Source organism: Crocodylus porosus, unplaced genomic scaffold (assembly GCF_001723895.1).
Source record: "Crocodylus porosus isolate Cpor-Errol unplaced genomic scaffold, CroPor_comp1, whole genome shotgun sequence".
NCBI lineage: Eukaryota > Metazoa > Chordata > Crocodylia > Crocodylidae > Crocodylus > Crocodylus porosus.
In genome coordinates this window covers 25,767,876-25,781,718 of record NW_017728911.1, presented here as the reverse complement: position 1 = coordinate 25,781,718, position 13,843 = coordinate 25,767,876, and the positions used below count along the sequence as shown (strand labels likewise).

The window sequence follows — 13,843 nt, the reverse complement described above, 5'->3', positions numbered from 1 at the left end:
ACACACACACACACACACACACACACACACACACACACACACACACACACACACAAATATAAGGAAAACAGTTTAAAAAAATTGAGCCAGCAACTATAAATGCTGATTGTTTGATATGATACTCCTCTAAAAATGACTTTATAATTGAATATTATTTAGCCAGGCCTAAACACTTTATCTAATGATTTTGGCATTTCATTAGTTTTATTATTCAGACAGTTTTAAGAGTTCAGTGAATAATGGGGTATGCCAATGCTCCTGCTGGGACCAAAGTTGAAGATTCCCAACTAGAGGGTCTTGCCTGTCTGCTCAGAGTCTGACTGATCACCATATTTGGGGTCAGGAAGGAATTTTACCCCAGGATCAGATTGATATGGACAGTGGGGAATTTTGCCTTCTTCTGTAGCAGGGGGCATGCCCATACACCTAAGATCTCTTGAGCGCATATTGACAACATTTCATTGATACAGGGCATTGGCTGCCATGGTTCCTCTGCTTTACCTGTGGCAAGTTAGGGTGTTAGATCTGTGTTGTGTCAGGGTCGACAATAGTCATATGTAGAGTTTAGATTATGGATTGTATAGGATGGTTTGGGTTGGGATGATTCTGCTTCAGGCACAGGGTTGGGCTAGATGACCTCTGGAGGTCCCTTCCAACCCTGCTTCTCTATGATTCTCTAGGATTCCCTGATAGCATACTAATTGCATGATTTTTTAAAGAAGGAGATATTTGCAAAATAACTTTACTCATTATTCATCCAAGTTCTTATTTCATATAGAGATAGTCCTCCTGGTAAATATTTAACTAATTAGACAGTGGTCTTCAGAGCATTATGCCAATAGTTAATACCCTGTAGTAGGTATTTTGCTTGCTCATTACTAGGTACATTACAAATAATATTTTAATTGAGTTTCCAATTCATAAATGCTGGAATAGGCTTATGAGTCATATTAGAAGCTGAAATACAAAACAATCCATTCACACTATAAAGCTAGGGAGTCTGGTGAAAACAGGATGCAGGGTAGATGTGTGCAAAATTGCTGTCTATCCAAGGGAATTTATTCCTTTTATCCAGCTGTGTCAGTGGAGGGTTCACTTAAGGAATTATTCAGGTGAGCTGTTTTGCATCTATAACATTACCTGAAACAGGGTCTGATTGTATTTGAAAAGCTCCATAAGGAAAGGATGTTGTTCTTGGAAAGCTTGTTACACTAGGTGAGTAATTACCCGGCCTTTTAAATTATAGGGTTCTTGAAATGCACTTCCTTTCTGAAAAGGGACCAAAAATAGCACCCTGGGGGCTCGCATTTATTGTGTTTCAGTGATGCCATGTCAAGTGTGCTTAGTTCACGCATTAACAGATTTTTTCCCCTTCCACTTTTCAACCTTGAAAACTCCACCTAGGAAATGAAATTCTTTTCTCCTTGCCCATCACCACTAGGTAAATGTTTTACCAGCCCTGGCTTATGTCTGTGTAACCCTGCTGTCTTCCTATCATGCCCTCTGTGTTGCTTGTTCAGTCTCAGAGCCTCAAAAGTTTGTGCAGGTAAGTGACTGGAACTCAGTAAACCCTATAATGCACATGGATACACATCTGTCTTTCTGTCTTACTTTGCCAGGTCAACTCCAAACAGTGGTCACAACCATTTTACTCGCTAAAGTAAGCATATAGGACTCTGAGCAGCAAGACTTATGCAGAAGTTACCATTTTTAGGTAGTTGCTTTTGCTAGAAGAATCACTTTAACATTTCTGTCTCTCTTCTCAAAGGAATTTATAGATCTTACATAAATGAAAGGCAGATTCAGCAAAGGCAGAAAATGCCAGGGTGTTTTTCATTGTCCAGCAGACAAATGCCAGGGCCTCTTTGGGGACACTTAGAGTGTCTAGTCACTATTCCTTACTGAAGACAAAAGCCATCTGTCAACAAACTAATCACTGGACAGATTCAGAGACAAGTGAAAATAAAAAGCCAATACAGACATATGTATGAGATTTCAGTCAGCTGCCAAGGACAGAAAACAAATTCAGTCTACATGGCATTTGGGTTCAGTTATTTCTCTCAAAAGTGGGAAGCAGGGAAGTGGCAAAATTATCTTTAGCTTTGACCTTTTAAATCAATCAGTGTGATCATGGAGTGATGGGCCTGAACCACAGTCCTGGATCGAAACATCACCAACGTAAACTAACAGAAGCAGAACTAAGCACAAATAGATCAACTGAATATGCTACTATACATTTAGTACTGCATGTCATTTAGTGCTGAAGGAGGCATTACTCTTTTTAATTGAACCCCTGGACAATACAGGACAATTTAGTGTTTAGTTTCTGGCTAAAGGCCACCTTAATTTGTCATTAGCCCTCTGCTGTACTGTTAATTTTCTCTTCAGAGAGACTAATTTTCACATTAACTAGTGCATCTAGAACCAGCCAGCAGGAAAGCACCAATTTCTTCGGTTCTCCCCACCTTTATTCCTATCGTTACCCAGTGGGGCCTGGTTTTCTTATTCCTACACAAGAGAAAGAAAATCTCAATTGCCACCATCCCAATTCCTAACGATTTGGCTCTAAGGGTAAAGGCTACCATCCATAGCCACATTTTACTTCTTGTGGCATGAATGCAGGCCCCCATTTAAGCTACACTTCAATCTCCATTTGACAAAGGTCATGAGAATGTATTTTGCATTATGGTATTGCTTGCCAGCTAGGGCTAGATTGTGCCAGGTGCTGGACACACACATAGCAAGAGAAAGTCTCCGCTTTTAAGAACATAAAATGAAGAGAAATGTTAGAGAAAGGAATTATCATCACCCCTGTTATACAGATTAGAAGGTGAGAGTAGATTAGGTCTCTGATTCAGCAAAGCACTTACTCAGTGCTTCAGGTTAAAATGGGATTTAAGCACATGCTTGAATACTTTGTTGAATCAGGGCCTAAGGCGCAGATTCTCAAAGGTATTTGAGGATCTAAGTCCAGATGACTTCTCCTAAGTCAAAGGGAAAGGCAGTGGCAGAGTTGAGAACTGAACCTGGATACCTTGAATCATATTCCAGGGCCTTGACAACAAGTTATTTCCTCTGGAAAAAAGTGCCTTATCTAATCATTACAAGCATCTTTCCCCAAACATAAAGCCCCACTAGAACAGGAAAGATCCTACTTTGTGAAGCAGATTCTCAAATAAGAAAGAAATTGTGTGTATTTGCTTCATTTTCTGATCTTGACTTTTGCATTTGCAGGTGCAAGAGGACCTTAGTTATTTGAATTTCTGCACCAAATCTGCTTTCCTAGCGGTGGAAATATTGAGGTGTAGCGAATCAGGATGATTCAGAACATGGGAGCACGCCATGTTAAATATACAATAGACCTCAATTTTAGCAGCATTCAAACAGGATGTCGTTTCATCCTTGCACTAATTGAAATCAATCTGAAGGAGTCAGAGCTTTTGAGAGCTAAAAATCATAATTGCTTTCTTAAAGGCAGCACCCTGTGTAAAATTAAATGCACTTTTCCAACAGCTTCACTAATGCAGTGTTTGATTGGCCCTTGAGGATTCCTGGAGATATTTGTCATTCAGCATGGAATCAGGTCAGCAGCTAAAATTAACCACCCACCTCTCCCCTGTTCAGCATGTAGAATCACTGCTTTTGGTACTGCTCAGCTTGGGCCTTCCAAAATGGGTGGGTTCTTACTACGAACCTAAATTATGCCTTAACGAGGAATATTGATGGATACAATCATTCCTATTCTGAAATGAAGCTGTTGGGAATCAGACTCACAGTCCCTTTGACTCCAGCCTGCATTGATTGGTTCTTGGGCAGCCTACCAACCGGGTGCTGCCTCTTACAGCATCCACTGTTCATCTGCCTAAGCAAGGCCTGCAAGCCCTACATAAACTACAATTTCTCTTCATTAGTGTGATTCTGCCTGCATGAATCTGATAACATATGGGATATTATCATAAAACAGCCTATTTCTCCAATTCATTTTCTCTTTTATGAAGATTATGAAATGTATTGCAAGTGCATTGGGCAGAATAAAACTGGAGATTCTACTATAGTTTATCTTTGATTCGGTTTCTAAAATGCAAACAGCCTCACTTTTAAGTTCACATTTCCCAATACTGCCATGCTAATACATTATGAAAACTGCTGACTCTCTTTTCTGTTTCTTCCAGTTCACTACAGGCCTGATGTATAACACAAGTCACTTGCCCAAGGATGGGAGTTTAATGTCCAGAGCCAGCAGATGCAGTACGATGGAAAAAACCTGGAGGTACAGTAACCGTCTAGTCAACCCTAATCAGTGCCACAATCTGACTAAGCACGAACATGAAAGATAATCACAGTTTAACTATGGATTATGTAATTCCAAACATGTGCTTCATACCCCCCCCACACTTCCTGCCTTTTGTAAGAAAGAGGAGATAATGAGTCTGTTGCAGTGAGCTGTTTCTGTGCTTCAATTCAATGAGCACTTTGTTTGGGATTATTGTAGACACAGGTATAGCCCTCCTGTCCTCCAGATTTATTAATTAGCATTTATGTGCCTCCATTTAATGAGATGTGTGCGCCCTCTACTGGTCTATGTCTGCATTTATTAAGGGAAAAAAAATCACATCGTAAAGGGGTTTTTTTTAAGTTTTGTATACAAACATACAACCCCCCTCCAAAAAAAATGAAACTTCAACATGTGTTGCTCATCACTTTCTTCCTAGTACCATGTATAACAAGGCAAATTTCAGTACAGTATTACCTTGCTAATTCAGCCTTCATCAAGTAAACTACCTTGTCATTATTTATTGCTACTACTTTCCTTTTTTTATAACATATTTGGGCATTTGTGGTATGATTCCTAGGGACTGACTTACATGTTTGCATTCAAAAGATATGTTGATTACATGGTGTGTGCATCCTTCAAAACCAAATGGGCATGCACTGTTCCTTTAAGAGATGCACTGTGTATAGGGACAGAGATGTGCACATTGGCCTCCTATTGACTCCAGACTCCTCGTCTGTTCCTGGGTCTGTATTTAGCTGCAGCAGGACTTCAGGAAAGCAACTGAGCCTTCATGGATTAAATCAGTTAGCAAAAGCTTCACTAGCTCCTGGCTAATCTGTCTCAATTACAGAGTATGGACAAATGCAACAGAAGCAATTTTAATAAGCAGTTTACCTCTGAAATTGCTTCCACTATCAAGCCTAGTAAAGATTATTAGGAACCATAAATATAAACATGCTAACTTTATTCCATATCCACCCTTTTGCCCTTTTACAAACACTTTCATCTCATGATATAGTGAAGCAACACCACTGTAGCTGCATAGGCTACATTTCATTTTAAATCAGGAAAAACAGAAATTGGTGAGTCCCATTGAAACACCTCTGAAAAAATAAAATGGTTTCATGCCTCACTAACAACATGAAAAACCCAAGTGGGGGGCTGAGACCATGACTAGAGAATTACTCTGGTGTAAACTAATCTGTCCCTAGCAGGTGCACACAATCATGGGCACAGTTGCCACCTGCACAAATGGAGAGAAAGGGATAGCAGTTAGTTGATCAAAGGGAGGTTTCAGGACTGAGTGCAATTGAAGATGGGATGGCCCACAGCAAATTAGAAGTTGCCTGATTTTAAAAGATTTTTTATCTATAGCAACAGACGACACACAGCACTGATAACTGATGCACAGCCTCGCTCCAGTGAGGTCTGGGCTGTAAAAGGGAATGTTTATTTCAATGTATATCAGAGACTCCTGTCTTTTGAAAAGAGAAACCAGAGTGATTTCCTGCCCCTGCTGCAGTTACCGCATCAGCATTTGCACTGCGGCTGGGGTAACATTACATCATACAGCAAGAATGTCATATGGTTTCTCAGCAGCAAAAGATACAGAATATATATAAAAAAAATACAAATACAGAAGATATTGATCCTGCTTTGGGGCAGGTTGATGATCTAAATGACCTTTTGCAATTTCTTCCAGCACTACAATTCTATTATTCCCTAACACCTTCAGACTTTGTTTCCTCATGTTTGAAGAGGTGTTAGCTGTTTTGAAGCTATTTTCCATCTAGCATAGACGCACTTAGTTACATAGCCTGTTCTCAAAAACGGCTCATTCTCGTAGTCTAGACAAGGCCCAAATAAAGCCAGGTTAAAGTAACTTTTAAAGGCTAACTGAATCATTTATCCGTTTTTCTGCTTGTACCCATTTTCTTTACTGCTACCTGTTCTTACCACCGAGAAGTATTTTCCTAACACAGCCATGACTGGCGGCAAAACATTAAAGATATATGTTAGCATTAAAACAAAAGCAAGTCTCCAGCCTCCTCAAATTAACTTGTTGGCAGCAGTGATTGAAGCAGACCTTCACTTTACCTTACAAATCACCTTAATTTAAAAAAAAAAATCATCTTGTGGCAGATTTTTCCATTCTGGCAGGGCTTCCTCATGATAATGAACTTCCTGAGATGTACGTGCTCGATCAGCTCGGTACAGGAATTTGGAGACCTGGCGGGGGTAAGGAACACACACTCTGGCACAGATGCCCACCCCACTTGGTTGTCATCATACCCAGAATGCACAAGGGAAATCATGCTTAGGCAAAGTGTACAGTGAGTCGAGTGAAGCATTACCTCCCCTAGTTAGTCATTACCTAAAGCAGGGGTGCATTGGAGGGAGTAAAAAGCCTTTAACAATAACTCCTTGCCCTTCTGTTTAAGCATTCCTGGACAAACAACAGTCATTTTTCTGCTTTAACCTCGTCTAATGTAATGGGGGGGTGGTACAGCTGTTGGAATGAGATTATCAGGCTTGTTATGGATCTAGCTGGAGGAGGATAAATATCATTAATTTGAGAGTAGCATCCAGTATTGATAAAGACACTTCAAGGAGTCAGCTTTTGTGATCAACCTGTAAGTCTGCCAGCTGAAAGGAGACTAAGCTCCTTATGATCAGTCCCCATATTTTTCCTTACAAAAAGGTAGTGTGGAATTCAGGAATGAAATGAATCATGAACTGAGACAAGTTGGCTTAAGGAGATAACCTGCCTTCCTTCCTGAGCTGCTGCAAGAGGAGGATGTTTATGCCTACATTGCCAATTAAAGCCTGGGAGTTTGGTAGAGGGGTTTTCACTCCTCCCCAAAAAAAGGGTTATAAGGTTGGGGCCTGCCACACTGACATCTCTCCTTCGGGTGTCTTGATCTGTCAACATAAATATACTCAAGTGTTTGGTTTTTATTCTCTGTTGAAGCCAGAACAATAAGAGAAATAAGAACTTCATTTCCTTTGAACAGATCTGGTTCATATCAGGCTTTAAATCTGGAATAAGCTCTTATTCTGAGTTTGATATTAACTTAATATACAGCACTGGCTATTGTATGTTGTCTTCCTATTAAAAAAAAAAAATCAGCTGTGATCAGAACATTCATTGCAGACAAAGCAATTAAACTAGCCCCCAACCTCTCCCACAATATTTTCAACATTTACTTTACACACTTTAATTTCGAGAAATAACTTACTCTTTCTTGATTAAAAAACAAGTCCTCTATTTAAAGCTATAATAAAAAGTGTAAGTGAATCTGTAATACTCATTAACAGTGACACATCAAGAACCCTGGAGAATGAAGTCTTCTGTTTAGCTAAGCACCAGATAGTCTTTCCCATTACCACCCCATCCTGGTTCTGACATCCTGTTTGGGAGTGAAAAAAGAATTCACTCTCCACATGCATTCAATTATAGTATTACTGGTGTGCCAGTAGTACCTGGAGGCCCCAATCAGCATCTAGCCCTACTGTTTTAAGCAGTTCACTTATAGTGAGCATGAGAGAGTCCCCATCTCAAATCACTTAGCATAAAAATAAGCAAAAGCACACATTCGATCCTCAGGGGCTTCTGTAGGGGTTAAATCCCAACTCGTGCCAGTAGGATGTTGTTTTTTGGATGCGACTGTCTGTCTACTAGGAACTAAGTCTCAAAACTTGTTAACAGCCATCAGATGATAACTATTTTAGACTACTTTTGACTTTTTAGACCATAAAATTTGTTTTAAAAGATTATTAAAATATTACGTGAATCATGCAGAACTTTGAATGGTCTGAAGAATATTGCAAGTTCACTGAGTTTTGCATCATGTCTTTCATAACATGCTTAGGTACATCTGACCCACGAGAGTCAAATTTTCCATTGCAGTGCAAAGATGTTACTTGGGCTGGCAAGTGAACAAGAAAGAATGTTTTCCTATTTGTGCCAGCTCCTTACCCATCAGGGAAACAAAGATCAATCAACAACACTGAAGAGGCTGTTGTAGCACAATTCAGTCGTAAGATTTGCAGGGAATCCTGGAGGGAAGGCTGGGCTGTAGTCCATAAGTAAGGCTGAAATGAGATGTCTTGGGCAGGAGTATGTAAAAGAAAGGTGAGAAGAATAGTTTAAAAGAAAATCTAGCATAGTTACCAATGCTGGGACAAATGAAGAGGTGCTACTGATATTTAGGAAATGAACACTGAGACTTGAAGTATCCAGGAGAACTATAGTAGTGTCGGACTGCCTGTGACACAGACTGAGTGAGGTAATTAGGGACAGCATGAGAGCTTAGAAATAGCTACCTGGTGAGCAGACTTGTTATTTTAAACACAAAATAAGCTTTCAAAGCAAAAGCTCATAATTAATGGAAAAAATGTAATTTTTAACTAAGCCTTTTCCCCCTTTCCACCTGCTTCAAGAGGTCCTTGCCAGAAGAGAAGCTGCCCTATACCTGCAAGTGATAATCCCAAAGGAGGAGGAATGTGGTATAGGTTGCAATCTGTACATGGCTCCATGACTCCAGGGACAGGCTATTGCCCAGTGCTAATATTCCATCTTGCATTCAGGATGTGTGTTGCGATTCTGGACTTGGTCCATGCAAGACCCTGCAAGTCATGAAAACATTTATAGCAGGACTGTATGAAGCTAACACCACTCCTCAGATTCAGGTACTCTCCCTGCATGAAGTATCTTGAAAAGAGATAGGTTCAAATATTCTTGTGCTCCAGCTTCTATAGGTCATATTAATCTCTGTGACAAAATCACATCTAAAGAAACCAGCTGGGAAGTTACAAATAGGTCATACCTGTGCTGGGCCCAGTGAGCGTGAAAAGCTTCACAAGTTTGGGTCAGTTTTGATGCTTACTCAAGCCTGGAGACAAGCCTGCAGAGTTAATCATCTCTCTCTTCAAGGCCTGTCATTAATAGTTAAATTTGGCAGAGTAGGCTTCTACCACCACCCTCTCACCTCTGTGCTGTTCAGCATCCTGCTGCATCTTCTCTGAGCTGCACTGCTGCTTAAGTTTTAGTTCACAGTGCAAACAGGGGGGATGTAGCTAGTTACATGCCTAGTACTCTGTTGGTTATGTGTAAATAAATATTAAGCTCCAGATCACACACACAAATATCTGCATCTGGAAATAGCAGGGCTCAGCACCATAACTTTCAAGGCAGGTGACAAAGAAAGCAAGATATGCAGTGAAATCATCAAAATGTGAAGGGGTTCAATATGAGAGGCAAAGATCATCTCTCTTGAGATGTGGCAGAAAGATAAAAGAAAATACAAGCTGAGAGGAGTTGACTTTGGGGACTGTAAGGAGAAAGCCTGATGAAGAATCCAATCTTTAGTCTAAAAGATTAGACTTTGAAGCATCCAGTGGGTTTGAGGACACAGAGATGTGTGTGGGGAGGTGGAATGAGAGCCCAGGCTTTGTGCCAACCAGATAACCCAAGGAACAGGAAAAAGGAAACCACAAAGCTCTGCCATAAATGCCGGGATTATTAGAGGGGAGGATGAGCTGGTTCAGATGAAGTAATTGATTTGAAACATTCCTCAAAACACAAATAAAAATTGGAGTTTCAAGACGTTCAGTTCAGTTTTTTCCCCTCCTATAGTTTTGCACTATTTTTTTGGCTGGGCTTGGAGGAGAGTGTGCCAAAAGACTGCAAGTAAATCTGTCTGTTCTCACAGAGTTTCTGGCCCAACCAGGAGTAGGAGGAATCCAGGCTCTCATGAGAAAGCCTGGTTCCATGCAATTTCCAGACTAGTTTTGCAGACTCAGAAAGTCAGGAGAAGGTGCCAGACTTTGGGGGGGCTGCTGAACACTCTGAGCCTTTGAAAATTTGCTCATCACTAACTACCAGGAGAGAAACTGAAAGCATGAAAGGATAGAAGGAAACTGTGTTCTAACTAGCATCACTAGATAGGAAGCTGGCTTCCTGCAAGGAAACATGGGGGGTTAGTTCCTGAGGATAATAGTAAGTAGGACTAAATGGAGCTGGTAGGAACAGCAAAGAACTGATGATCTGAATGTTGCTGCCTGCTGGCACAGAACTACATAAGACTCATAATATGGACTGGGAGCAGACAGGGTATTGTGCCACAGTTCTGGGCAGCTCCACGTACTTTATCAGGGAAAGCTTAAAGATAAAGAGAGAAGGAAAAAAAGATATAGTCCATGAATGACAAATGAATACAGAACTTCACCCCACCAAATTTTAATTGCCCCCAGTTTTTGTCATGGATGTCAAAAATCACACCTTAAAAGTATAATGTGGCACATATGTGGAATATATATACTGGTTGGGCCAGTAACATGTGGAAAGTGCAATGATCAAGTCTGCGGATGACACTAAGCTGGGGAAATGTAGGCATGTCAGAGGATAGTGTAAGGATCCAGGATGACCTTGATAGACTGGTCCTATGGGCTGAACAGAATCAGATGAGGAGAGGCTGAGAGACATGGGACTCTTCAGCCTGGAAAACCAAAGGCTCAGGGGTGACCTGGTGGCAGCCTATGAGTATATAAGGGGTTCAGGGGTACATCAGGACCTGCAAGAACATCTGTTCACCAGGGCATCCCAAGGGAAGATGACATCTAATGGTCACAGACTCCTGGAAGACTGTTTTAAGATGGACATAAGGAAAAACTTCTTTGCTGTCCAAGTCCCCAGAGCCTGGAATAGACTCCCCCCAGAAGTAGTGCAAGCACCTACCCTGGCCACTTTTAAAAAACACTTGGATGCTTATCTTCCTGGGATCATTTGACCCCAGCTGATTTCCTGCCCTTTGGGCAGGGGGCTGGACCCAATGGTCTTGCAAGGTCCCTTCCAACCCTAATGTCTATGAAATCTATGAAACAGGGAAAAGTGCCAGGTCCTTCATCTAGGGAGGAACAACCTTCACCATAACTACATGATGTGTGGTGGTCCACTGGCTGGCACAGCATCTGAATGGGACCTGGGATGACAATCGACCAGAGGATGAACACGAGCCAACAGTGTGATGAAGTCGCCAGCAGGGCAAACAGAACTGTGACGTGCATCAGCCAATGAGTGGCCAGTAGATCCAGGGAGGTGCTTCTCCCTCTCTATTCAGCACTGGTGAGACCACAGCTGGAGTACTGTGTCCAGTTCAGGGCACCGCACTTCAGGAAGGATCTGGATAAGCTCAGAGAAGGTACAGAGGGTACAGAGAAGGGCCACCTGTATGATTTGGGGCCTGGAGGATAGGCCCTATGAGGAGAGGCTCTGAGAACTGGGTCTGTTCAGTTTAAGAGAAGACTAAGAGGTGACTTGATAGTGGCCTACAAGTATGTTAGGGGTAAGCACCAATATCTAAGGGAGCAACTCTTCAGGAAGACACCTCCTGGGAGGACAAGGACCAATGGGCACAAGCTAATTAAGGAAAAATGTAGGCTGGACATAAAGAAAAAATTCTTTTCTGTAAGGGTAATTAGAATCTGGAACACACTCCCAACAGAGGTGGTGCAGTCATCACCCTTGGAGGTGTTCAAGAGGAGGCTGGATAAGCACCTTGTTGAGCTCATTTGAGTCCAATAACCTCCTGCCCATGGCAGGGGGCCAGACTTGAGGATCTTGCAGGTCCCTTCTGGTCCTTTGATTCTGCATCCCAGTATCATAGTTAGCTCCCCGCATCCCATTTAATTAGACACGGTGAAAAAAACAACGGTTACCAAAGTTTCATCTAATCCATTGCAAATCTCACAAGTTTCTCCCTAAATTTCTGAGACAAGACCAGCCAAACAGGTTAATGGCTAGGTAACAGAAGCAAAACATACTTTAGTTACACACCCTCATTGAAAGAAAACTTCACACTTTATGAGGGAAACGGTTATGGCTCCAGGAAAAGAGGAGAGAGGAAATTTCAGTCACCCTGGACCTGATCCAAAAGTCACTGAAGAGACTCCCGTTGACTGCTTTAGGAATTGGATTAGGTCCACTGTAAAGTATTCCAATAAAGAAATAAAACTATGCAGCAATAGAGAACACTGAAACAATAGCCAGGATGATCTTTAACAACATAACTGATCTGGATGAGTCAACCCAGAAACCCTAAAACTGCACAATGGGAGACTAACAATATGATCTTTATTCTTTTTTAATCCCTAGAGTCAATGGGACAATTTGGGGCAGCATTTGCAGGCTCAGGCCTTGAGCTTCCCTTCCCCCATGCACCAGTCTCACATTTTGCCTCCCATTCCCTTTGATCCTCATTGCCATGCATCTGCATTTTCACAGACCTGCATTTTGCATACTGGCTTCTCTTCCACCATGGAGTACACATAACACCAGCAATTCTCCCTATGCTGAAAGCTTGCAGAGAACAATTTTTCCAACTATTATTTGGTCTAATAAAAGATATCACATTTACCCCCCAAACTGTCTCTATGCCCTTAGACCAATACGGCTCCAACCAACAATCCTGACACAGGGGAGCATTGCAAGGAGAGGAATGCCTTATGCTACATGCGAATCAGGGAGGAGAAAAAATGTGATGTGAACTAGGTCACGAGAAAATCCCCTCCATGAGACCAGCCAGGGAGCAGAAGCAGAGACACGTAGACTGTGTCAGTTTGTATGTTAGCTTGTTCTTTGCTTTCCTTCTCCCATGGAAGCAGAGCTTGCATCAGTATCATTCTGACACTCAAATCTTGTCATGGCCTTCCTTTGTTTATGTATCTCAACTCCACAGACTAGCCTTGACAGGATCCTACAAAACGTAGTGATTCTAAACGCCATGCCAGTGAATTGTAAAGCAGCACTAACCCCGTCACTGAGAAGCCTGGCAGAGTTGCTACAGGTGCTCCTACACATTTCCTCTCCCACAGTTAAAATCTCAATCCTTTGGAATATATTTAAGTTCCTTACTTGAGAACTATCCATTTTTCAAAGAGTTCAAATCTCTGTGATTTTCATATGAAAGGTTTATTATAATGGAATGTCATTTCAGTGCCAGCTAGAGTTGTGTGCCCAGTGTCACTTTCCTGGGGTCCAAAGAAAGGCAATACTTACATCCCTTTTTTCTTTAGTTATATCAAGTAACCTAAATGGAGTATCTAACTGATAAGTTCAGCAGCAGGTATTTGGCTAGCAAGGGACTGAAAAAGAGGAGAGAGAGGCAGTCAGTCTAAGCTTAACTTATGGGATGTTGTGGCAACACACAGCACATAAAATTGCATGTGAAGTAGTAACTCAATGAACTCCAAAATACTCCAGAGTACTTAAAAAAGAAATAAATCCACAGCGAGTGGATCTAAATGAGACTTCATGTTGAGCTACTGAGAGGCACTGGAATAAGAATGGGGCTCTTCTTTCAAAATGTCATATATGAGGTATGCGAAGAAACAAATCATCAAACAAATGTCAGTCTCCAGCAGAGATACAAGTTGACATCTCAATATAAAATCAGCCTAGATGACAATAGCAACAATACAACTGTGGGATATAGACCTAGAATGAGAAGTATATGAAGGTTGTAGCAGACTGTCAAATTCACTGGTTTGTAAGTGGAATGGGATTAA

At 41.4% G+C, this 13,843-nt stretch overlaps 1 long non-coding RNA gene across 4 annotated transcripts in view; it reads left to right on the top strand.

Annotated features, from left to right (window-relative positions):
- LOC109309089 overlaps nucleotides 1-12,647 on the top strand; it is a 32,214-nt gene extending 19,567 nt beyond the window's left edge. The window contains exons 3-5 of one of the 4 annotated variants that reach the window (XR_002100787.1): nucleotides 3,235-4,270; nucleotides 6,437-6,514; nucleotides 12,561-12,647. This is a non-coding gene — a long non-coding RNA (uncharacterized LOC109309089). Of the gene's footprint in view, nucleotides 1-3,234; nucleotides 4,599-6,436; nucleotides 8,081-12,560 lie in introns of those variants that run through there. The other 3 variants (XR_002100786.1, XR_002100785.1, XR_002100784.1) reach the window with 3 other exon arrangements.
- The last annotated feature ends 1,196 nt before the right edge of the window (nucleotides 12,648-13,843 follow it).